The following is a 23,712-nucleotide window of genomic DNA, read 5'->3' as shown; positions in this document are numbered from 1 at the left end:
AGAGGAGAGGAGAGGAGAGGAGAGGAGAGGAGAGGAGAGGAGAGGAGAGGAGAGGAGAGGAGAGGAGAGGAGAGGAGAGGAGAGGAGAGGAGAGGAGAGGAGAGGAGAGGAGAGGAGAGGAGAGGAGAGGAGAGGAGAGGAGAGGAGAGGAGAGGAGAGGAGAGGAGAGGAGAGGAGAGGAGAGGAGAGGAGAGGAGAGGAGAGGAGAGCTGAATGGGCTGAATGGCCTAATTCTACTATCTCTTATGATCCTATGATTTTATGAACATGTGGGACGGACTTTGGACTGTTCTCCTTAGTTTCGTTTAGAGATACAGCAGGAAACAGGCCCTTCGGCCCACCGAGCCCACGCCGACCAGCGATCACCCCGTGTGCCAGCACTATTCTACATGCTAGGTACAATTTACAAATGTTTACCGAAGCCAATCAACCTTACAAACCTGTACGTCTTTGGAGTGTGGGGGGAAACCGGAGCACCCGGAGTAGAACGCATGCGGTCACGGGGAGAACGTACAATCTCCATACAGACAGCACCCGTAGTATTGAGTCAGTATTGAACCCAGGTCTCTGGCGCTGTAAGGCAGCAACTCTGCTGCTGCGCCACCGTGCCGCCCACGTAAACGGTGCCAAAATATTCCGACAATGCATTTGTGGGTTGTGCGAAAGAATTTCACTTTGGTGTGGTAAAGAACCATTGAACTATTGAACCATTGAACCACTGAACCAATGAACCATTGAACTATTGAACCATTGAACCAATGAATCATTGAACCATTAATCCATTGAACCTCACCGCCACCTCACCCATCCAGCCACCCGTGCCATTAGATGCATTCACTTGGTTGCAGGTTAGTTGCCAGTTGATTTCTACTGACAGTCTTTATGAGTGCACAAGGGTTTGGCCAATTTAAGAATCCTTTAGGGTATATCAGGTGCAAAGTGATTTATTTCTGAATTCAAAACTTCTGCACACACCAACTAACCCGAGGCATATTTGCACATGGGAGTAGAACTCTCGGAGATTGATTCCCAGGGAAACTTATTTTATCTTAATTTGTTTGGAAGATGTGGACAACGTTGACTCAAACTCTGCCCTCATCACCCCTTGAGCTGCCGTCATTCACCTAATTTGTCGTCTGGAGTCACATACATTGAGATCCCGACCAGTTTCCTTCATAGATGAGTAAAACCCAGGAAGCTGCTCTTTGGCCCTTAATAGAAACATAGAAACATAGAAACATAGAAACATAGAAACATAGAAACATAGAAACATAGGTGCAGGAGGAGGCCATTCAGCCCTTCGAGCCAGCACCGCCATTCATTGCGATCATGGCTGATCATCTACAATCAGTAACCTGTGCCTGCCTTCTCCCCATATCCCTTGATTCCACTAGCCCCTAGAGCTCTATCTAACTCTCTCTTAAATCCATCCAGTGATTTGGCCTCCACTGCCCTCTGTGGCAGAGAATTCCACAAATTCACAACTCTCTGGGTGAAAAAGATCCTTCTCACCTCAGTTTTTAATGGCCTCCGCTTTATTCTAAGACTATGGCCCCTGGTTCTGGACTCGCCCAACATTGGGAACATTTTTCCTCCATCTAGCTTGTCCAGTCCTTTTATAATTTTATACGTCTCTATAAGATCCCCTCTCATCCTTCTAAACTCCAGAGAATACAAGCATAGTCCTTTCAATCTTTCCTCACATGACAGTCCCGCCATCGCAGGGATCAATCTCGCGGATCTACGCTGCACCGCCTCAATTACAAGGATGTCCTTCGTCAAATTAGGAGACCAAAACTGCTCACAATACTCCAGATGTGGTCTTACCAGGGCCCTGTACAACTGCAGAAGAACCTCTTTACTCCTATACTGAAATCAAGGACGAGTCGCTCCCTGGTCACACCCTCTTGTCCCCCCTCCCATCGGACAAATTGTATAGAATTGTGAAAACGCACACCCCTAGATTCGGGGAGAGTTTCTTACCAGCTGTTCTCAGTGAACTGAACCATCCTGCGGCAATTGGAAAGTAGTCCTGAGCTACTATCTACCACATTAGAGATCCTCAGTCTATCTTTAGCTGGGCCTTACCGGCTTTATCTTGCACTAAACATTATTCATGTTCTCATGAATCTGTACACTGCGAATGGCTTGATTGTAATCATGTGTGGTTTTTCCGCTGACTGGTAAGCACGTGACAAAAAGCTTTTCATTGTACCTTGGTACACGTAACGATAAACTAAACTAAACTAAATTAAACAGTGTCCTTCCCGAAGGATCTGAGAGAACTTGATGAATCTGCTCATTTCATGGTAACTACTATTCCCAATCAACCAAGAAGTGCATGCCCATGAATTAATTGTTGATATGAATTTAGACTGAGAGGGGTTTCGGGGAGTTTAAACTGATAAGAGTGAGCAGTGGGAATGTGGTGCATTCCACAATGTCTAATGTTCATGGAACAATTGATAGGTTAAGAAATGAGAAGTCACACCTACAAATCCTAACCATTCATGCCATTGTACGTCCAACCGCTATGCAAACACGTCTCAAGGCATGAGCTATGCATGACCACTACTGTATATATATATCTGACTCTTCACCAAGTTCGGCTAGGAAGGGGGGGGGGAGTGGGGAGGGGGGGGGGGTGAGTGGGGAGGGGGGGTGGTGGGGAGGGGGGGGGGGGTGGCTCAAATCTGGTGTGCAGCCACTATTGCAGGTTAATTTTGCATTATATTTCCTGTGTCATTTTCTGTCATCCATTAAATGTAGCTTCCTGAATAATTTAATTTGGGAACCCCCTTTAACGGGTGGTGAAGCTAACAAACATTGTAATCGAAGTATAAGAAAATAACTGCAGATGCTGGTACATCAGCTCCTCCAGTGCCATAGTGAGGCCCACCGGAAATTGGAGGAACAGCACCTCATATTTCGCCTGGGCAGTTTGCAGCCCAGTGGTATGAACATCGACTTCTCCAACTTTAGATAGTTCCTCTGTCCCTCTCTTCCCCCCCCCCCCACCCCCCTCCTTCCCAGATCTCCCTCTATCTTCCTGTCTCCACCTATATCCTTCCTTTGTCCCGCCCCCTGACATTAGTCTGAAGAAGGGTCTCGACCCGAAACGTCACCCATTCCTTCTCTCCCGAGATGCTGCCTGACCTGCTGAGTTACTCCAGCATTTTGTGAATAAACATTGTATTTGATGCGGTTTGAAACAACTTTTTGACAGATCTTCTAACGTTGCCGATTCTATGTAATTTGCTGGAAGCTGGTAGAAATATGTGGCAGCTTGTGCTAAAGATGCAAAAACTCATGGTGGCCCATCTGCCTCACAGCAGCAGAGGTCCTGACCTCAGAGGTTGTCTGTGTGGAGTTTGCATGTTCTCCCAGCTTCGGTTTCCTCCAACATTCCAAAGAGGTGCAGCTTTGTAAGTTAATTAGCCTCCATAAGAATTGTAAATTGTCCCTCGTATGTAGGATAGTGCTAGTGTACTGGTCGGGGGGTGGGGCATAGGTGGGCCGAAGGGCCTGCTCCCATGCTGTGTCTCTAAATTAAACTAAACTAAACTAAACTAAACTAAACTAAATCAAAGATGTGTGGGTTTGTAGGTTAATTTCTTGACTAATGTGCAGGGAAGGTTGGATAACACAAAACTAGTGTGGGCAGGTGATTAATGGTCGTGTGCAGGTTTAGCAGACTGGATCAAGAACAAACTTCTGACCCAGTAAATTCTCACATTAATTCTACCACAGTGGTTTTTCTGTGAGTGGCTTATATTTGTGAAAGAAATTGCACAGATATGACATAGTTCATAAATGATATTCCAAAACAAATAATTTAGTTTCCTCGAAACTTTGTTACTCTTTGTTACCTCTTTTGGCTTTTATAAAATTATAAAAGATGGCTTTTATAATTTTCTAAACTGGGGTGCATTTATGGGGTACATGGGACTATATGAAACAAGTTGTCCAACACTTGGAGAACTTCATCCATATTGTTTAGTAAGATAGACACAAAGCCCTGGAGTAACTCAACGGGTCAGGCAGCATCTCTGGAGAAAATTCTTAGGTGACTTTTCCGGTCTTGTAAGATCCCTAGTAAACCCGTCCTGCACATTGTAACATATCGAACTTGAAATTTGTTTGAATTTAGCTATTATTATATTATCATGTGTCAAATATAGACCTTCAATATATTGTAATTATCAGGAAAAAATACATTCATCATTAAAAGTGAATGATCAGATGTAACATATGCAAATAATACTGCAAAAATATGACTCATAAAAATATGAATGCATTTCATAGTATTGGCAGGATACTGAAATGCAAAATACTTTGAGCTTGATAATGTAAATTAAATGTTGACATATTCCCCGGTGCTGAAGTCAGGTACAAGAGATTAGTCTCAAAATATTGAGTGTGGGGGTTGGGAGGTCATGTTGCAGTTCTAGAAGATGGTGGTGAGGTGGCATTTCGAGTATTGTGTTCAGTTTTGGGCACCATGTTGTAGGAAAGATGTTGTCAAACTGTAAAGGGTGCACAGAAGATTTACGAGGATGTTGCCAGGACTCCAAGTCCTGAGCTATGTAGAGAGGTTGGGCAAGCTGAGAGCCCATTCCTTGGAGCGCAGGAGAATGAGGGATGATCTTATAGAGGTGTATAAAATCACGAGGAATAGATCAGGTAGATGCACAGTCTCTTGCCCAGAGTAGGGAAATGAGAACCAGAAGACAACGGTTTAAGGTGAGGAGGGAATTATTTAATAAAAATCTGAGGGGTAACATTTTCACGCAAAGGGTGGTGGGTGTATAGAAGGGGCTGTTGGAGAAGTTGTTGAGGCAGGTACTATTGCAATGTTTAAGAAACATTTAGACAGCTACATGGATAGGACAGGTTTAGAGAGATAGAGGCCAAACACAGGTAGGTGGGACCTGTGTAGATGGGACATGTTGGGCAGTGTGGGCAGGTTGGGCCGAAGGGCCTGTTTCCACGCTGTAAGACTCTATGACTCTATAAGGGATATTCAGGACATGGTTGAGAAGGCATTCCTTCAGCCAGAATGTTTAAGATTCTTGCCCTAGAGGGCTAAAAAGGCTCAGATACAGTATTTTGAAGACAGAACCCAATAGATTTATTATGCACATTAAGGGTATCGGTGGATATGGCATTAATGCAGGATAGTGACACTGAGTTTTCCCAGCAGTTTCCCAGTAGTGGAGCAAAAATGTGATCTACTGCTGCTTCTATGTCTTTTCTTCTAATTATTATGTTCATAAGTCCTAGGAGCAAAATTGGGCTTTTCAATCTATCAAGTCAATCATGGCTGATCTATCTTTCACTCTCAGCCTCATTCTTCTGCCATCTACCCACAACCCTTGACATCCTTACTAATCAAGAACCTGTCCATCTCCGCTTCACAAATACCAAATAACGTGACCGCCACAGCCTTTGGTGGCAATTAATTCCACAGATTCACCAACCTCTGACTAAAGAAGTTCTTCCTCATCTCTTTTAAAAAAGTATGTGCTTCTATTCTGAGGCTGTCCCCTCTGGTCCAAGACTCTTCCACTAGTGGAAACATCCTCTCCACATCCACTCAATCCAGGCCTTTCACTATTCGTTTACTTTAGAGATACAGCGCGGAAACAGGCCCTTCGGCTCACCGAGTCCACACCGACCAGCGATCCCTGCACACAAACACTATCCTACACACATTAGGGACAATTTATATTTATACCAAGCCAATTAGACTACAAACCTGTACGTCTTTGGAGAGTGGGAGGAAACCGGAGCTTCCAGGAGAAAACCCACGTGGGTCATGGGGAAAACGTACAAACTCCGTACAGACAAGCACCCGAAGTCAGGATCGAAACCGTGTCTCTGGCGTAGTAAGGCAGCAACTCCACCGCCCTGTCACCGTGACACACTACAATATTTCTGAACTGTAACGGTGGTAATGCAAATCAATTTCACTTCAGCAAAGGCATGTTATGGAGAGTGGACACTTGTTCTATTTAAGTTCATAAGTTCATAAGTGATAGAATTAGGCCATTCGGCCCATCAAGTCTCCTCCACCATTCATTCAGGGCTGACCTATCATTCCCTCTTAACCCCATTCTCCTGCCTTCTCCCCATAGCCCCTGAATCCCGTACTAATCAAGAATCTATCTATCTCTGCCTTAAAGATATCCATTGACTTGGCCTCCACAGCCTTCTGTGGCAATGAAATCCACAGATTTACCACCTATCTGAACAGAATATAAAATCTGACCAAGTGCAAAGCTGGCTGCTGATTTAGTTTTACATCAAGTATTTTACAGCAGGGTGGCACAGTGGTGCAGCGTTAAAGTTGCTGCCTTACTGCGCTTACAGCACTAGAGACATGGGTTTGACCCCGACTACGGGTACTGTCGGTACGGTGTTTGTATTTTTTTCCACGTGACCGCATAGGTTATCTCAGAGATCTTCGGTTTACTCCCACACTCCAAAGAAGTATAAGTTATTAGGTTGATTGGCTTGGTATAATTGTAAATTGTCCCTAGTGTGTGTAGGATAGTGCTAGTGTATATTAATGATTTGGACGAGGGATATTAATGATTTGGACGAGGGAATTGAGTGCAACATCTCCAAGTTTGCGGATGACACGAAGCTGGGTGGTAGTGTTAGCTGCGAGGAGGATGCTAGGAGGCTGCAGAGTGACTTGGATAGATTAGGCGAGTGGGCAAATGCATGGCAGATGCAATATAATGTGGATAAATGTGAGGTTATCCACTTTGGCGGCAAGAACAGGAAAGCAGAATATTACCTGAATGGTGGCCAATTAGGAAAAGGGGAGATGCAACGTGACCTGGGTGTCATGGTGCACCAGTCATTGAAAGTAAGCGTGCAGGTGCAGCAGGCAGTGAAGAAAGCGAATGGTATGTTAGCATTCATAGCAAGAGGATTTGAGTATAGGAGCAGGGAGGTTCTGCTGCAGTTGTACAGGGCCTTGGTGAGACCACACCTGGAGTATTGTGTACAGTTTTGGTCTCCTAATCTGAGGAAAGACATTCTAGCCTTAGAGGGAGTACAGAGAAGGTTCACCAGATTGATCCCTGGGATGGCAGGACTTTCATATGAAGAAAGATTAGATAGACTAGGCTTATACTCGCTGGAAATTAGAAGACTGAGGGGGGATCTTATAGAAACATATAAAATTCTTAAGGGGTTGGAGAGGCTAGATGCGGGAAGAATGTTCCCGATGTTGGGGAAGTCCAGAACCAGGGGTCACAGCTTAAGGATAAGGGGGAAGTTTTTTAGGACCGAGATGAGAAAACATTTCTTCACACAGAGAGTGGTGAGTCTGTGGAATTCTCTGCCACAGAAGGTAGTTGAGGCCAGTTCATTGGCTATATTTAAGAGGGAGTTAGATGTGGCCCTTGTGGTTAAAGGGATCAGGGGGTATGGAGAGAAGGCAGGTACAGGATACTGAGCTGGATGATCAGCCATGATCATATTGAATGGCGGTGCTGGCTCGAAGGGCCGAATGGCCTACGCCTGCACCTATTTTCTATGTCTATGTCTATGTGTGCGCGGATCGCTGGTCGGTGCGGACTCGGTGGGCCGAAGGGCCTGCTTCCACGATGTATCTCTCAACTAAAAGAAACTAAGCAGCTAAAAGTTTTACACATCATGCAGTGACTTTTTGAACTCCAAAATTTTCTTCTGTGATAATGAGGGTCAATAATGGCTCAGTCCTGGTTCTCCACAATCAGCGCTTCTGGGCTTTCAGTTTTATTTATTGTATCTCCTGCTGTGTTGTTCATCGGTAGGATTGATATGTTAAATTGATTGGCATAGACCAAAGAAACTAATCTCATATATATTAATCAATGCTGATTTTATAAACTAATTTTTGCTTGATACATTTGGTCCACCGCCTCACACAACAAGGCATTGCTTGCTCCACTGTTCCATTATATTATTTCTGTTATTGATTATTGCCTTTGCCTTGCCAAAAACCATGAAAGAACTTCATTTTTAGTTTTTATTCATTATTAATGTGAATAATGATTACAGTTCTATTTCTTTCCCTGGTCATCTGGCCCCTTAATCAATTCCTGAGTTCCATCATGAAATATAAGCATATTGCTCACATGTTTGGAGCTGCTACTTGTGGTAGTTACTTTAACCCAATTTTTACAAGAAAATATACGTGTAGTCATGAATTATTTTTCACCACTTTTATATAACCAACTGTAAATTCTTTTTGCAAACGATAAATGAATTAAAATAACGACATTTTTAACACACTTCAATCCCCATTCTGACATTCACTAAAGAGATTGATCCCTGATGTGACCTGTGGATTGATAGTAATATATTCATAAAAATTCCAACAAGAACAAACTCGAAAAATATATCCAATCCACACGATGATTTTAGTTAATGTTCCCCCCGAATAGAATGTATCCTGGAGTCTATACATTATTTAAAAACTCGTAGAAAAATCCATAAGCTAATTTATAAAGAAATTTGAGGCCGTTAATTCTTGCGCTAGGCTCCATTTATGTTATTTTGTTCATATATTATATTCATAGTACTTCTCCATCCCCCCCAGTTCTGCAGCCTGCTGACATTTAACTTTTTTTTAAACATAGAAATGCAGGCGCTTACAGCCTGTGTCTACACAAGCCATACTTAGACAAAAGTAAACAAGGCTTATATTACAGAGTCACATCTGCAAATGCAGACCATATTCCTGGCGTCTTGTTTATCCAACACAATTTACCTATGACAAATGCAGTCGGATTATGGAGTAATGATTATATTTGGAACGGTTCCTAGAACAACAGTACCTTCTGGTAAATTGGAAAAAAAAAAGAACTAAACCTAGTTAAAGGTTATTACCAGAAAGTTTTCACACTGCATTTCCTTCAGGCTGTACGATACCTTTGTTCTTTGGAATAGGAATGAGAGCAATGTATCCACCTGTTGTTTGTTTGCTAGAACAGGGGACAAACCAGCTCCGGGGAATTGCGTTAGATTATGCTAAAGCTGTGAAATGGGACTGGTACCTCAAGTATCGCCCCCGGGGTCAGAACAGTTTGGTGTTTATTTCAACAGTGTTCGGGACTGGATCCTGTTTAGATTGTTGCACAGATCTGAAGCAAAACGAGAAGTTCCCACAGAATGAGGGAACATTCGGAAAATACCTCGATGAATGGAGTACTTTAACACGACGAATAATCATGCTAAACCGCTGGAAAGAGGTTTTATTTTCAGACGTTCCTTTGCATTTTGAAGGTGGTTTCTTGCTGAATGGAAGGAAGCAATATTTTATCGTTGCCCACGTTCATTTAATCTTGGCACGGTTTTGCACAGCCAGTTTGAACAAAAAAAACTGCAGCTCCAGCTAAATGCAACCCTTAAATAAATTCAATAATAGAAGGAAACTAATTAAATAATTGAGAGACATTTGCTACTTTGCCATTTAAACAATCAAAATATTCTTGATAAGGCCATCAAGGTTCCAACTCTGAAAAAGAAGATTATTTTAATGTTCCAAAGCTTCAAGAATACTGCTCTCTGTTCTGGTATCTTAATCTACGGAATTATTTCAAAGTATGTACAGTGCTGTTTTGCACAGCTGAAGACAGCCAGTCTAGAAACAACTGAAGAAAATCTAATCATGTACAAATGTGCAAAATTTAATTTAGCAAAGATGGAATTGTTTCAAGCAGTTATTTGAAGTAAACCGAATTTGTTAAAAACAGGTTGAAATAAAGTGGCCTTGCAGGATAGCAATCAAGATATCGAGCTCTCCCCCATGTGGTTAGGGACTGGAGGCCCATTGCTGGCTGGCACCCAGATCTGCCAGCCTCATGTGTAGGGACTGAACAGATCCGAGCCAGACCACTCTGTAGGATGCTTCGCAGAAGTATAGCTTTAAGGAAAAGGAAAACAAATATTTCAGATGCCCTCCTACTGTAATAAAGGAAATGCAGCGCTCATTTACGCAAAGAAAGAAAAATGTCACATTTTCCATTGCCAGGGCAATATTCATGCTAAATTCAGGCCAGGGAAATGTGAAAGGAACCACTTTCAAATACATATTTGTACAAACTATTCCCATGGTGTTGGGTGGGTTAGCATTTATAGAACAGATGGTCACACATTTTTGTTTTATTTCTGGAGTTTTCTATTCACCTCACATGTTTCACCTTGACATTTTAACTAGCTCCAGACTTGGTAAAACAAACACCGGGTTTTTTTTGTTGCACATCCACTGCAATTATTTTGCCACACACAAAAAAATGGGGAATGATCTTTAAAGTCTTAAATCACAGTGTAACGACCTACTCCCGCACAATAGCCTTCCACCATTAATGGTGCAATTTCTTTGTTCCTTTCCAAATTCCCACACTGACCTTTCTGTCCCGAGCCTCCTCCATTGTCAGAGTGAGGCCCAGCGCAAATTGGAGGAACAGCACCTGATATTTCGCTTGGGCAGCTTACACCCCAGTGGTATGAACATTGACCTCTCTAACTTCAAATGACTCTTGCTTTCCCTTTCTTTCCATCCCTCCCCCTTCCCAGTTCTCCGACCAGTCTGACTGTCCCCGATTACATTTTATGTCTAAGAAGTATAAGAAAATAACTGCAGATGCTGGTACAAATCGATTTATTCACAAAATGCTGGAGTAACTCAGCAGGTCAGGCAGCATCTCGGGAGAGAAGGAATGGGTGACATTTCGGGTCGAGACCCTTCTTCAGACTGTATGTCTGTTTGCTTCGTTGTCACCTTCCCCTAGCCAACAATGATCTATTCTACATTTTCCTTGAACTGCATCTCTTTTGATGTCTCATTTTCACACCTTACCCTTCCTTATCTCTGTGTCTCCCTCTCCCCTGACTCTCAGTCTGAAGAAGGGTTTTGGCCCGAAACGTCACCCATTCCTTCTATCCAGATATGCTGCCTGTCCCAACTGAGTTACTCCAGCATTTTGTGTTTATCTTCGGTGTAAACCAGCATCTGCAGTTCCTTCCTACACATTTCAACTGTTTTCCTCTAGATTCACGCATTTCCTGAATTTAAACAAAAATCTCAGACCAGTTCACTTTCGAAAGAATAGGCAGATTTTGCCTTTGTTAAACCAAATGCTAGCCCGCTCCACATGTGAACAACTAAGTTTGAAGTCAATTGTAAACTAAGCCCTTTGTTCTATATATTTCTGGTCCATTAAGCAGTTCTCAGTGTTTTAAAAGACCTCAATCATGGATCAGCTCACATCAATTTCTGGAAAAAAAGCATTATTGCCATCCAAACATGCGTCCCTCCAGTAGTGTAATTGAATGACATTCAAAAACGCAACTCCACTTAGTTTGTCACTTCCTATAATCTAGGGGCACTAAAACAGATGGTAGCTGCTTTAGATCAACCAACTCAACCGTGCACTCTGTAGCCTTAAGGACTCAACAATGAATTCATCAATTTTGGGCAAATCAGTAATACCATCATTATTAGTGCACACTTTCAGCCTTCACGGTATTTTCCTTGGGTCATTTTATTTTATCCCCCATTTGCACCTGCTCCAAGTCAGGTGGTCTACTCATCACTTATCTTTCCACCATTTTCATTCAACCTCTCCTATCATCAAGTAATCATGTATGGTCTTTTCGTTGGCTGGATAGCAGGCAATAAAAACGCTTTTCACTGTACCTCGGGTCAAGTGGCAATAATAAACTAAGCTAAACCAAACTGACCTAAAATTAAACTAAACTAATCACTCCCTAGCCTGTTATAGGCACTGCTTTTTGTTCTCCCCTCCCCTACTTTTTTCTTTACTTCCCACTTTCCCCAGTTCTGTCTAGGCTCTTTATGTCTCTCCATGGCTGCTGCCTGACCTGCTGAGTAATATAAGAAAATAACTGCAGATGCTGGTACAAATCGATTTATTCACAAAATGCTGGAGTAACTCAGCAGGTCAGGCAGCATCTCGGGAGAGAAGGAATGGGTGACGTTTCGGGTCGAGACCCTTCTTCAGACTGAAGAAGGGTCTCGACCCGAAACGTCACCCATTCCTTCTCTCCCGAGATGCTGCCTGACCTGCTGAGTTACTCCAGCATTTTGTGAATAAATTGACCTGCTGAGTAATTTCTGCTTTTAATTTCTAACTACCTATATCCGTTAATATTATGCTACTGTGTCAGGAAATCAAGGCTCGTGCCTGGATCGTGAGTTGGTTACTCAAAAGAGCGTGTGCAGGAACTGCTTTTAGGAGAGGACTTTAAAGACACACATGTTATGCGTGTTCACAATTAATCTGCTTAACGATGATGGAATGGGCACATACCTCTGCTGCCAATGATTTAACCAGCTTCACGACGGGAAAGCTTGTGGGCTGTTCTACAATGGTCCTCATCTGCAGTATTTCACGTGAACATTCTGCATCCATCTGTTTCTGATCCTTGATTTGGAGGTGGCAATTTCTGGAAGGGTTTCTTTACCAACCTGAGACCAAAGAATTGAATGGTCTCTCTCCTCCTCCCCCCCCATTGAGACTGCAAAGCATGAGAGGAATAGATCGGGTAGATGGCACAGAGTCTCTCGCCCAGAGTGGGGGAATCGAGAACCAGAGGACATAGGTTTAAGGCGAGGCGGGAAAGATTTGATAGGAACCTGAAGGGTAACCTTTTCGCACAAGGGTGGTTGGTGTTTTGAACGAGCTTCCGGAGGAGATAGTTGAGCCAGGTACTATCGCAACGTGTAAGGAACATTTATACAGGTACATGGATGGGAACTGGTTTAGAGGGATATGGGCCAAATACAGGCAGGTGGGACTAGTGTAGATGGGGCATGTTGGGTGAAGTGGGCAAGTTGGGCCAAAGGGCCTATTTCCATGCTGTACGACTCCACGACTCAATGGCATTATCTGTGCCTTTCAGCCCATTGCGCCAATGGCAAGAAGTGGTACACTGTCAAATTTAGTCTCAAGTGTGTGTGTGACGCAACTGTAAGGGCATTTATTAGGGGCACCGTGGCACAGAGGTAGAGCTGCTTCCTCACAGCACCAGAAACCCGGGTTCGATCCTGACCTCGGGTGCTGTCTGTGTGGAATTTCCATGTTCTCCCTGTGACCGGGTGGGTGCTCTGGTTTCCTCCCACATCCCATTGTTGTGCGTGTTTGTAGGTTAATTGACCTCTGCAAATAAAAAAAAAACCCTAGCGTGCGGTGGGATAATTAGTGTGAACGGGTGATCTATGGTCGGCACGGACTCGGTGGGCCGAAGGGCCTGTTTCCAGGTTGCATCCTAAACTAAACGAAACTAAACTAAACTAAACTAAACTAAACTAAACTAAACTAAACTAAACTAAACTAAACTAAACTAAACTAAACTAAACTAAACTAAACTAAACCTGCCAAAAGTCAAACTCTGGTGGCGATCTTGTTATAGAAGTTGGAGTAAAACAGTGATTCAAGTCAAACGTGATGAAAGATCCATTGGAAATAATAACGTTCTTTTAATCCCAAAAACACCCTGATGTTAGACTTGAACTAAACTATATATACGGTCATATATACCTTGGAAAAGAGGTTACTTTTTTGCATACTGTACAAACTACCCAAAATAACCCACATTTAATATTGCACTGTCAACTTATATTAAAAACCTCTGCAGTTGTTTTGGGATAATATTGTGCATATTTAAATGTGCATTAAAAAATCAGGGTAATCAGCAAATTTAGAATATCTGCTTTTAATCCCCTTCCCTGAGTAATTTATGTAGATTGGGGGAAGTAGAGGGCTAAGGTCTGATCTCCAGAGTATCCCAGTTGTCACCTCTCCCCAATGCAACTCATATCCATTTATAATTAACCTCTTTTTCTTATTTTCTGCTCAATTTCTGATTCACTTTGCTGCTTTCCTCCTAATTACATCCTTTCCATCATTTCCAATTTCTTCAGGGATACTTCATTAAACATATTTTACAAGTCAAGATCCATGCTAGTTGTAGGATGCCACATCTACGAATTTGGTCACATCCTCAAAGTCCACTCAATTTGAAGGACATTATTTCACATTTATAAATCTATGCTAGCTTTCGTTAATCACATTTGTTTTTGATAGATGATTGCGAATTGTGTCCCTTTCAATGCCCTCAGCAGTGTTTTTTTTTAATTAGTAATGATTCAAGCTAACCATTGTGATTCCCAGGACCATACCTTTGCAGTTCCACATTATGCAGTCTCCACTCTTCAGATATCTCCCTTGTTTGCAATGACCTATTGAATATTTCATCCAAATCTTCTCCACCGTTCTTTATTTCCTTAACACTCCCTCAGTGAATGTCATCAGGTTGTATCTACTCCCTGTGAATTTAGCCTTTTTAATAACGCTTCCTCTAATATTTATCTTCCCTGCACACCATCCTAATGGTCTAGTCATCTTGATTGCACGAGGGATTGCATCCGTAGGAAGGAACTACAGATGCTGGTTTAAACCGAAGTTGGACACAAGAAGCTGAATTAACTCAGCGGGTCAGACAACATCTCTGGAGAAAAAGAATAGGTGATGTTTTGGGACGAGACCCTTCTTCACACAGTCACCTATTCCTTTTCCTTAGAGATGCTGTCTGACCCGCTGAGTTACTCCAGCTTCTTGTGTCTATCTAGGGGATTGTATCCTATCCTTTCTCAACTTTCTGAGATGCATGTAAGTATAGTTTGATCTTCTACAGGATTTAATTGCGCTTATCTATGGAAGTTGCGTGTACGTTTCCCTGACCCGCTTAGGTTTCTAGGCAGCAACTATTTTTTCTTTATATTGTCATATAGTGTAGAATTTGACTTTGTTAAACAGTGCGGTGTTCAGATGTGAGACAAGTTGTTCAGTTCTGGAATGTTCTTTGTGCGTGGTCGCGTGCCCAAACAAGGGGGAGCACTAAACTGAAGCTGATTTGGCCTCCGACTACGTACATCTTTCAGCAGAGGAATTATTCTTTTTTTCTTCTCCAACAAAAAGAACGAACTGCTGGAGGAACTCAGCAGGTCGGGCAGCATCTATGGAGATGATGTTTAAGGTCAAGACCCTGCATCAGGACCTGATGAAGGGTCTCGACCCCAAATGTCAAACGTCATTTCTGTCTCCACAGATATTGGCTGACCTGCTGAGTTCTTCCACCAGTTTGATTTTTGCTTCAGATGACAGTATCTCTCTTCTCTGCCTCTCTCTTCTCTGCCTCTCTCTTCTCTGCCTCTCTCTTCTCTGCCTCGCTCTTCTCTGCCTCGCTCTTCTCTGCCTCTCTCTTCTCTGCCTCTCTCTTCTCTGCCTCTCTCTTCTCTGCCTCTCTCTTCTCTGCCTCTCTCTTCTCTGCCTCGCTCTTCTCTGCCTCGCTCTTCTCTGCCTCGCTCTTCTCTGCCTCTCTCTTCTCTGCCTCTCCCTTCTCTGCCTCTCCCTTCTCTGCCTCTCCCTTCTCTGCCTCTCCCTTCTCTGCCTCTCTTCTCTGCCTCTCTCTTCTCTGCCTCTCTCTTCTCTGCCTCTCTCTTCACTGCCTCTCTCTTCTATGCCTCTCTCTCTCTCTCTCTCTCTCTCTCTCTCTCTCTCTCTCTCTCTCTCTCTCTCTCTATATATATATATATATATATATATATATATATATATATATATCTATCTCCCACTCTCCTTTGCCCATCCCCCTTTTACTCCTCCCTTTCCTCCCTCCCCCTCTCCCCCTCTCCCCCTCTCCCCCTCTCCCCCTGGCCCTCTCCCTCTCCCTCTCCCTCTCCCTCTCCCTCTCTCTCTCTCCCTCTCTCTCTCCCTCTCTCTATCGCTCTCTTTCTCTCACCTTCTCTCTCTGACTCTCCCTCCCCCTCTGTCTCTCTCGCCCACTCCCTCTCTCTTTCTCTCTCTCCCCGCCCCAAACCATAATCCATAACTAACTTTCAAAAGAGGATTGTTTATCATCTTGTTAGTTTTCAATTGATTATTTTCTGTTAATTTCTTTTTGTGTTCAATAGTACATGTGGTTCTCTGCTGAGCTGTAATGTTCCATTCTTTTGACCTGATATTTACCTGTCGCTTTTACTGTTGACTAAGAGGAAATTAAATGTTAAAGTTATTATTTTTTTTGTGACGGTATCAAATGCAGAGTTAATATTTCCATTGCTCAGAGTGAAATATAATGATCATGGGGGTCCAGATCCATATACTCAGCACCTCTTGGTCTTAAAGTAACAAGTTCAGCAGAGCTTACCATGTTCATTCACAAAACGCATGAGAGCATTTCACTGCTGCCATCAGGAAGAGGGGTTTATATAAGACAATAACTGCAGATGCCGGTACAAATCGAAGGTATTTATTCACAAAATGCTGGAGTAACTCAGCAGGTCAGGCAGCATCTCAGGAGAGAAGGAATGGGTGACGTTTTGGGTCGAGACCCTTCCTCAGTCTGAGGGTCTCGACCCGAAACGTCACCCATTCCTTCTCTCCTGAGATGCTGCCTGACCTGCTGAGTTTCTCCAGCATTTTTGTGATGGAAGAGGGGTTTGAGAACTGTGACCTCCAGGTTCAAGAACAGCTTCTCCGACACTACATTAATCACTACGAACCCCAACTAAACCTCGAACAATGAACCGCCTTGATTGCACCAGGGACTTGGGCTTTTGTTTTGGTTTAAATATTATTCTTTTAACATTGTTTTTTTTATTTATTGAACTTTTTATTGAGTCATAGAGTCATACAGCAGAGAAACAGGCCCTTCGGCCCAACTTGCCCATGCCAACCAAGTTGTTCCATCTATGCTAATCAAATCTGCCTGCATTTGGCCCATATCCCGATAAACCTTTCCTATCCATGAAACTGTCCAAATGTCTTTTAAAGATTGTGTTAGTACCTACCTCAACTACCTCTTCTGGCAGTTCAATCCAGATATCCACCACCCTTTTGTTTGTTTATAATGTTATCTATTGAGTATTGTGTTTACAGACCTTTTATGCTGCTGCAAGTAAGAATTGCATTGTTCCATTTTTGTACATATGACAATTAAACTGTACCTTAATTGGTACTTGTGACAATAAACTGACCTTGAAACCTTGAAACCTTGAATACACTTGATTCTTGAGAGGACTGGATCAGGCATGCCTATGGACTAAACCAAGATGGTGAATCAGTGAAATTTATTGCCACAGATGGCTGTTGAAGCCAAGTCATTGAGTATTTTTACGGGGCAGATTGAGAGATTCTTGATCAGTACGGGTGTCAAGGGTTATGGGGCGAAGGCAGGAGAATGGGGTTGAGAGGGAAAGATAGATCAGCCATGATTGAATGGCAGAGTAGGCTTGAAGGGCCGAATGGCCTAATTCTGCTCCCATAATTTATGAACGTGTGTCTGCCCCATCTCGAATTACATGCTAGCACATGCTGTCTTGATCCCACGGATTGTAACACGCCAAACACCAGAATAATCAGCACTGGCAGAGTAATGGGAATAAGACAGGGAAAAACATTATTTTGCAGTCATATCATAAAAACCTCTTCCATCATGAATATAATTTCAGAGCAGTTCTGTGGGGGCAATAAGGGAAAAGAGGAGAAAGCTCGATGACTTGAAGTGGGGTTTGCCGTGCGTATAAATTACCTAAAATTCAAAGCACAAAGCACATGGAAGCTGAATAATGGAAAAAATATTCAACTATTCTGTTTGTAAGTGAATACTTTCCACCTTGGAGGAATTTAAAGGCCTCATAATTCAAACACAGCGAGGCACTTGGTGTTTAGTGTACACGCCTAGAGTATTGTCATCGCCGAGAAACAGACACACACACACAGACAGACAAACACACACACATTCACCGCATTCTATGTCAGTGGAAGCTGCCAAAAGTACCTGGTAAAACTGCCTGCAGAATTGTTTTAAATATATATAATGAGTCTTATGAATCAGTTTAACAAGGGTGATATTGTTTTCTGTTGCTGATGCAGACTTGCACAGTTTAATGAAGTCAAGCCCATGCAAGACTCAATAAACCAAAGACAATGTTTGGAAAAGAGAGAAATTCATTTCCTTTGATACAATGCAGAAAAGCCAGGCAATGTTTGTTTATAATTACTGTCTTATCAAGTTAATGCAAAAAAAGTCTGCTAGTTATTCATTTATATGCAAGCAGGGTAACAAATTTTACCGTCCAAGTTCGGCATTGCTTTGTTATATTTATTTATGTGCAATTATTTGATTCAGGGCAGTAAATATATAATAGAAAGATTTTCAAGTTCTTTTTAAAGAGAATGAAAAAAAATGTGTGTCGAGACAAGGAAGTGCTGATGCTGGTCGAGATGGGTCCCGAGCCGAAACGTCACACGTGAGTCCCCAAGAAGGGTCCCAACTCGAGATATCACCTATGAGCCTGACGAAGGGTCCCGACCCGAAATGCCACCGATCCATGTTCTCCGGAGATGCTGCCTGGCCCGCTCAGCTGCTCCAGCACTTCCTTACGAAAAAAAAAGAATGTTTGGTAAATCAGGAACATTAATTTTCAAGGTCAACCTTGTTTTAAAATCCAAAACCCTAGTTGAGACTTTAGAAATGATTTGGTCAAACTTAAGAACACTTGGTACGGTCCCAAAAAAAATCATTTTCCTTGGCAGCTTATCTAAAGGACAAGTTGCTACTGGCTCTAAAGTGGTAAGCCAAAAGCAAATTCACACTCCTGGGCACCAGCTGATCAGAAATAATATAATCTAAAATGAAATCCACCCTTTCCAATCTGTGGGTTAGAATGAAATATGCCAGTGTTGTCTGAACCATACGGTCTCAAGGGACATTCTTGAGTCTTGCGGTTTCTTCGTGTGCCACGAGCTAATCTCTTTATATTTTTATGGATTCCTTGGTGTTCAGTGGGATTTTACAAGCAGACAGTTTTTATTGGACTGTGAATGTAGCTTTTATTCAGATTCCTTTTTCAAAGTGCATAAAACTATCAGGAAATTTTTAATATCTATAAATCATTTTACTACTGGACATTTGTGAAAGAGGGAGCTTTTTTTTTTCCACATGTGTTCCCAGCTATCTATTATTAAAAAAGAGAAAGCTGCCTTATTTCAAAAGCTGGAGAATAGCAGTTGACATTACTTTTGAAGTTAAGTGTTGTTGGTTGAAGTAACATTCAATTTTTTTTTTCTTGTACTCATTTTAGCTGAAGTAATGCACGTAGTTGGCCAAACCTCTCTGTGCTCGTTCACATTACATTCTGGCCAGTTGTTCATGTGTTTTCTATCAAGGAAGTCTGTGGTTACCTTCATGATTCCATTGGACTGGAAAAACATAGCTAATATGGTGAAATCTGGAAAAGCTTTGATGCCGAGTTTTACAAATAAACCCATGGAACCCATATGTTTTACATTCAATTCTTTAATTTATTTCCTATAAATGTCCATTGGATATTCCATTGAACCAGCACATGTGCCAGTGCAGTTAAAATACAGAAAAAAATAAAATAATTGCTGGATGGCTGGATTATTTTCATTATTTTACCTTTAGTGCTACTGCACTCCTTGGAGAATAAGTAAGTAAATCACTGTCTGTCAGGATCCCACCTCAAAGATAAATGCTTTGATTTACGCAACTTTAAAGACTGTCAGAATGTTAAAATAAATATAGCCCCATTATTTGTTGTTTAGAAGATTTCAGTTGATGCGGAGTGTGTGCAGTTTACAGTGGCTGATATTATAAATGTAAATGTGATGTACTCCAGTCAGTTGGTTGTTTGTGCCACCGTGAAGCTTAACTCTGGGCTTTTAAATGAATGCTTCGTTTCCTTTCCACAGCTCATGACAAAAAGTGTACAGTGTGGATGATGACAACATTTAGCCATCACTCAAAACTTTGTTGAAACGGTATCTGTCTTTGTACAGGGAGCCTGCAGACAATGACGCAATCCCTGGGACTACGCTGGGTCAACTGAAGATCATTAGGAAGCCAATTAGCAACTTAGTTTAGTTTAGTTTAGTTTAGAAGCACTGCGCGGAAACAGGCCTTTCAACCCACCGAGTCCGCACTGACCAGCGATCCCCGCACAACAGCATTAATCTACGCACTAGGGACCATTTACAATCTTTACCAAAGCTAATTAACCTACAAACCTGTACGTCTTTGGAGTGTGGGAGGAAACTGGAGCACCCAGGGAAAACCCACGCAGGCCACTGGGAGAACGTACAAACTCCGTACAGACAGCACCCATAGTCAGGATCAATCCCGGGTCTCTGGCGCAGTAAGGCAGCAACTCTAACGCTGTGCCACAGTGAAACTTCACGTAGCTCATCAACCCTTAGTAACTCATCAAAGCAAGGCATGAAAGTGAAACCGGTCATTTTGTGTTCGCATTAAGTTCTGCCTTGAAATTTATCACACCAGCACAATAAAATGATTAGATTTGAAAATGATAATATTGTAAACACAAATAATTGATAAAACTGTCCATATTTGGTGAGCTGCCATAAGAGGCAGTTGAGGCAGGTACTATAACATCATTTGAAGGACAAGTACATGGATAGGAAAGATTTAGAGGGATACTAGACCAAGTTGGGCCCATTAGGCCCAAACCTCTCTTGCATTGGTGCAGCACACTCTCCTCCCCCTCCCCCGTCCCACCCCCTCCCCCTCTCCTTCCCCTCTCCTCCGCCTCCCCCCTTCCCCTCCCCCCCACTCCACCCCCCTCAACCCTCTTTATCCTCACTCCTACCCCCTCCCTCCCTCCCCCCTCCCTCCAGCCCCCTCCCCCCCTCCCTCCCTAGGAGATAGGTTTAAACTTTAAAATGTGAATAACTTAAAAAATATATCACCGATTTCAATGAAACTTTTTCCGTTAGCACCAAAGACACGACGGTGAGTAAGGTGGGCCTAAAATTGTCGCGCTATCATGTACCGTTTTGGCTGTAGATCAGGAACAAACAAACAAACAAACAAACAAACAAGAGATTTAGTATATAGATGGGTCAAATAGGACTAGGTTAGATCGGCCATCTTGGTCAGCACGGGTGGGTGGGCCAAAGAGCCTGTTTCCCTGCAGTAAAACTCTAAAACTGATGTTTCCAGATATAACATAAGCAAAGTGAAGGCCTTTTCCATGATATACATTCTTGACACCTTTTAAATTCACTAATTCTTTTTTTCAATCTAACTTCTATTGGAGTACCGGTCTCACTGGGAAATGATAGTGGCCTTAAGCTAAATGGATTTTGGCATCAATAGGCAAAGATAGTTCTCTGTTCTCTTTGGGAGTCTTTGGAATCGGCACAGTGGCGCAGCGGTAGAGTTGCCGCCTCACAGCGCCAGAGACCTGGGTTCGATCCTGACTACAGGTGCTGTCTATAGGGAGTTTGTATATTCTCCTCGTGACCGCGTGGGTTTTCTCCGGGTGCTCCGGTTTCCTCCCACGCTCCAAAGACGCGCGGAACTGTCAGTTAATTGGCTTCGGTAAAATTGTGACATTTTCCCTAGTGGGTGTAGGATACGGTTAGTGTGCGGGGATTGCTGGTCGGCTCGGACTTGGTGGGCCGATGGGCCTGTTTCCGCGCTGCATCTCTAAACTAAACTAAAACTTTATAGGCAACTTAAGTTGCTAGGCAACAAGCTAAGTACCTCCAACATTGTCAGAATGGTGCTAATGGTGTAATTATGAACTATTAAAAAAGTAAAAAAAGTTTTATTGTGGATCATAAATATAACAGCAATTGTGTTCAAATACAGAAACATCTTCAAACTGCTGATGGTATGAATGTGGTTGGATTGGAGCAGACCTTGCACAAGGATTGCTGAATTTAGTTACCTCATAAAGCATTAAATGAGCAATGAACTACAAATTTAAAACAGGGATTTAATTTTGTTTTTGTGTCTTTCCAGTCTGCTTCAGAATGTTTCAGAATGCTGGGCTGGTGCTGCTTACTGTGAAAGATTGAGTGCAGTTTTACTTCTTGTGAATCACAGCTCGTTTCCTTTGAAACCGTCAGGAAATCATGCACACAAAGACATATTTTCCCTTGCACACTAATTTAGATGAGTATTTGAACTGTGTCCCTCCCAATGCTCATGTTTTCTTGAACAGAATCAAGAAGTGCCAGGAATACTCATCAAGTCAGTGGCCTTACAGCGCCAGAGTCATGGGTTTGATCTTGACCACGGGTACTGTCTGTAAGGAGTTTGCATGTTTTCCCTGTGACTGTGTGGGTTTTCTCTGGGTGCTCCGGTTTCCTCCCACAACGTACAGGTTTGTAGGTTATTTGGCTTCAGTGAATTGTAAATTGTCCCCAGTGTGTCGGATAGCGCTAATGTACAGAGACCCAGGTTCGATCCTGACTACGGGTGCTGTCTGTACGGAGTTTGTACGTTCTCCCTGTGACCACGTGGGTTTTCTCCGGGTGCTCCGGTTACCTCCCACATTCCAAAGGCGTGCAGGTTTGGAGGTTAATTGGCTTCTGTGAATTGCCCCTCATGTGTAGGATGTGAAAGTGGGAGAACATGGAACGAGTGTACAAGAATTCGATGGTCTATGTGGACTTGGTGGGCTGAAGGGCCTGTTTCCAAGCTGTATCTCCAAAAGCTGAATCTAAGTTCAACAACATCTGCAAAGAGACAAGGAGAATTAACTTTCTAGTCAATAACCTTTCAGAAAATAAGGAAATGATAAAAAATTTAGCACAGAGATGGATGGTAAGCATTTTAGGTGTGCCGAATTTAGGTGTGCCACTGTGCTGGGATGGCACGGTGGCACACCGGTAGAGTTACTGCCTTACAGCGCCAGAGACCCAGGTTCGATCCTGACTATGGCTGCTGTCTGTATGGAGTTTGTACGTTCTCCCTGAGACCGCATGGGCTTTCTCCGGGTGCTCCAGTTTCCTCCCACATTCCAAAAACATACAGGTTTGGAGGTTAATTGGCTTCTGTTGTAAATTGTCCCTAGTGTGTAGGATAGTGTTGGTCGGTGCGGACAGGGGGGGGCTGAAGTGCCTGTTTCCACGCTGTATCTCTAAAGTCTAAAGTCTAAAGTCAAATGCACAATGCAAATGCACTAATGGCAAAAAAAAATCAAAAATAAATCACGGAACTGGGTCATCCTTGCTTTAATTAATCACTATCATTTAACGCTTTTGAAATCTGACGTGCGCACTTCATAGATGCCAGTTTCTAGCAAGGCACACAACTTTGGCATTTGCTTAGTGATTTGTGGGATTGGGAGAGCACATTTAAGGAGGCCCCTCCATTACAGCTTGCGGTAATGAAGGAGGAAGAGTGGCGATGATCACGGGGAATGGGTGTGAAGGACGGTGGAGGGGAGGAATCTTGTTGGGGAAAGGGGAGCAGTGGCCAGCAATTATGGAAAGCTCCTGCGATCAGAGTTAATGGATGGTGAAATATTTCATTTTAGTTTTGGAGATAGAGTGTGGAAACAGGCCCAGCGGCCCACCAAGTCCACATCGACCATCGATCACCCATTCACAATAGTTCTATGTTATCCCATTTTCATATCCACTCCCGATACATGTGGGGGCAATTTACAGAGGCCAATTAACCTAGAAACCCGTATACGGGAGGAAACCAGAGCACCCAGAGGAAACCCACACAGTCACAGGGAGAACGTGCAAACTCCACACTGAGGTCAGGATTGAAACTGGGTCTTTGCCTCTGTGAAGCTGCAACTCTACCAGCTGTGCCACTGTGTAGCCCACAAATACTCTT

Source organism: Rhinoraja longicauda, chromosome 17, assembly GCF_053455715.1.
Source record: "Rhinoraja longicauda isolate Sanriku21f chromosome 17, sRhiLon1.1, whole genome shotgun sequence".
NCBI lineage: Eukaryota > Metazoa > Chordata > Chondrichthyes > Rajiformes > Arhynchobatidae > Rhinoraja > Rhinoraja longicauda.
Note: the sequence above shows the minus strand (reverse complement) of the source record.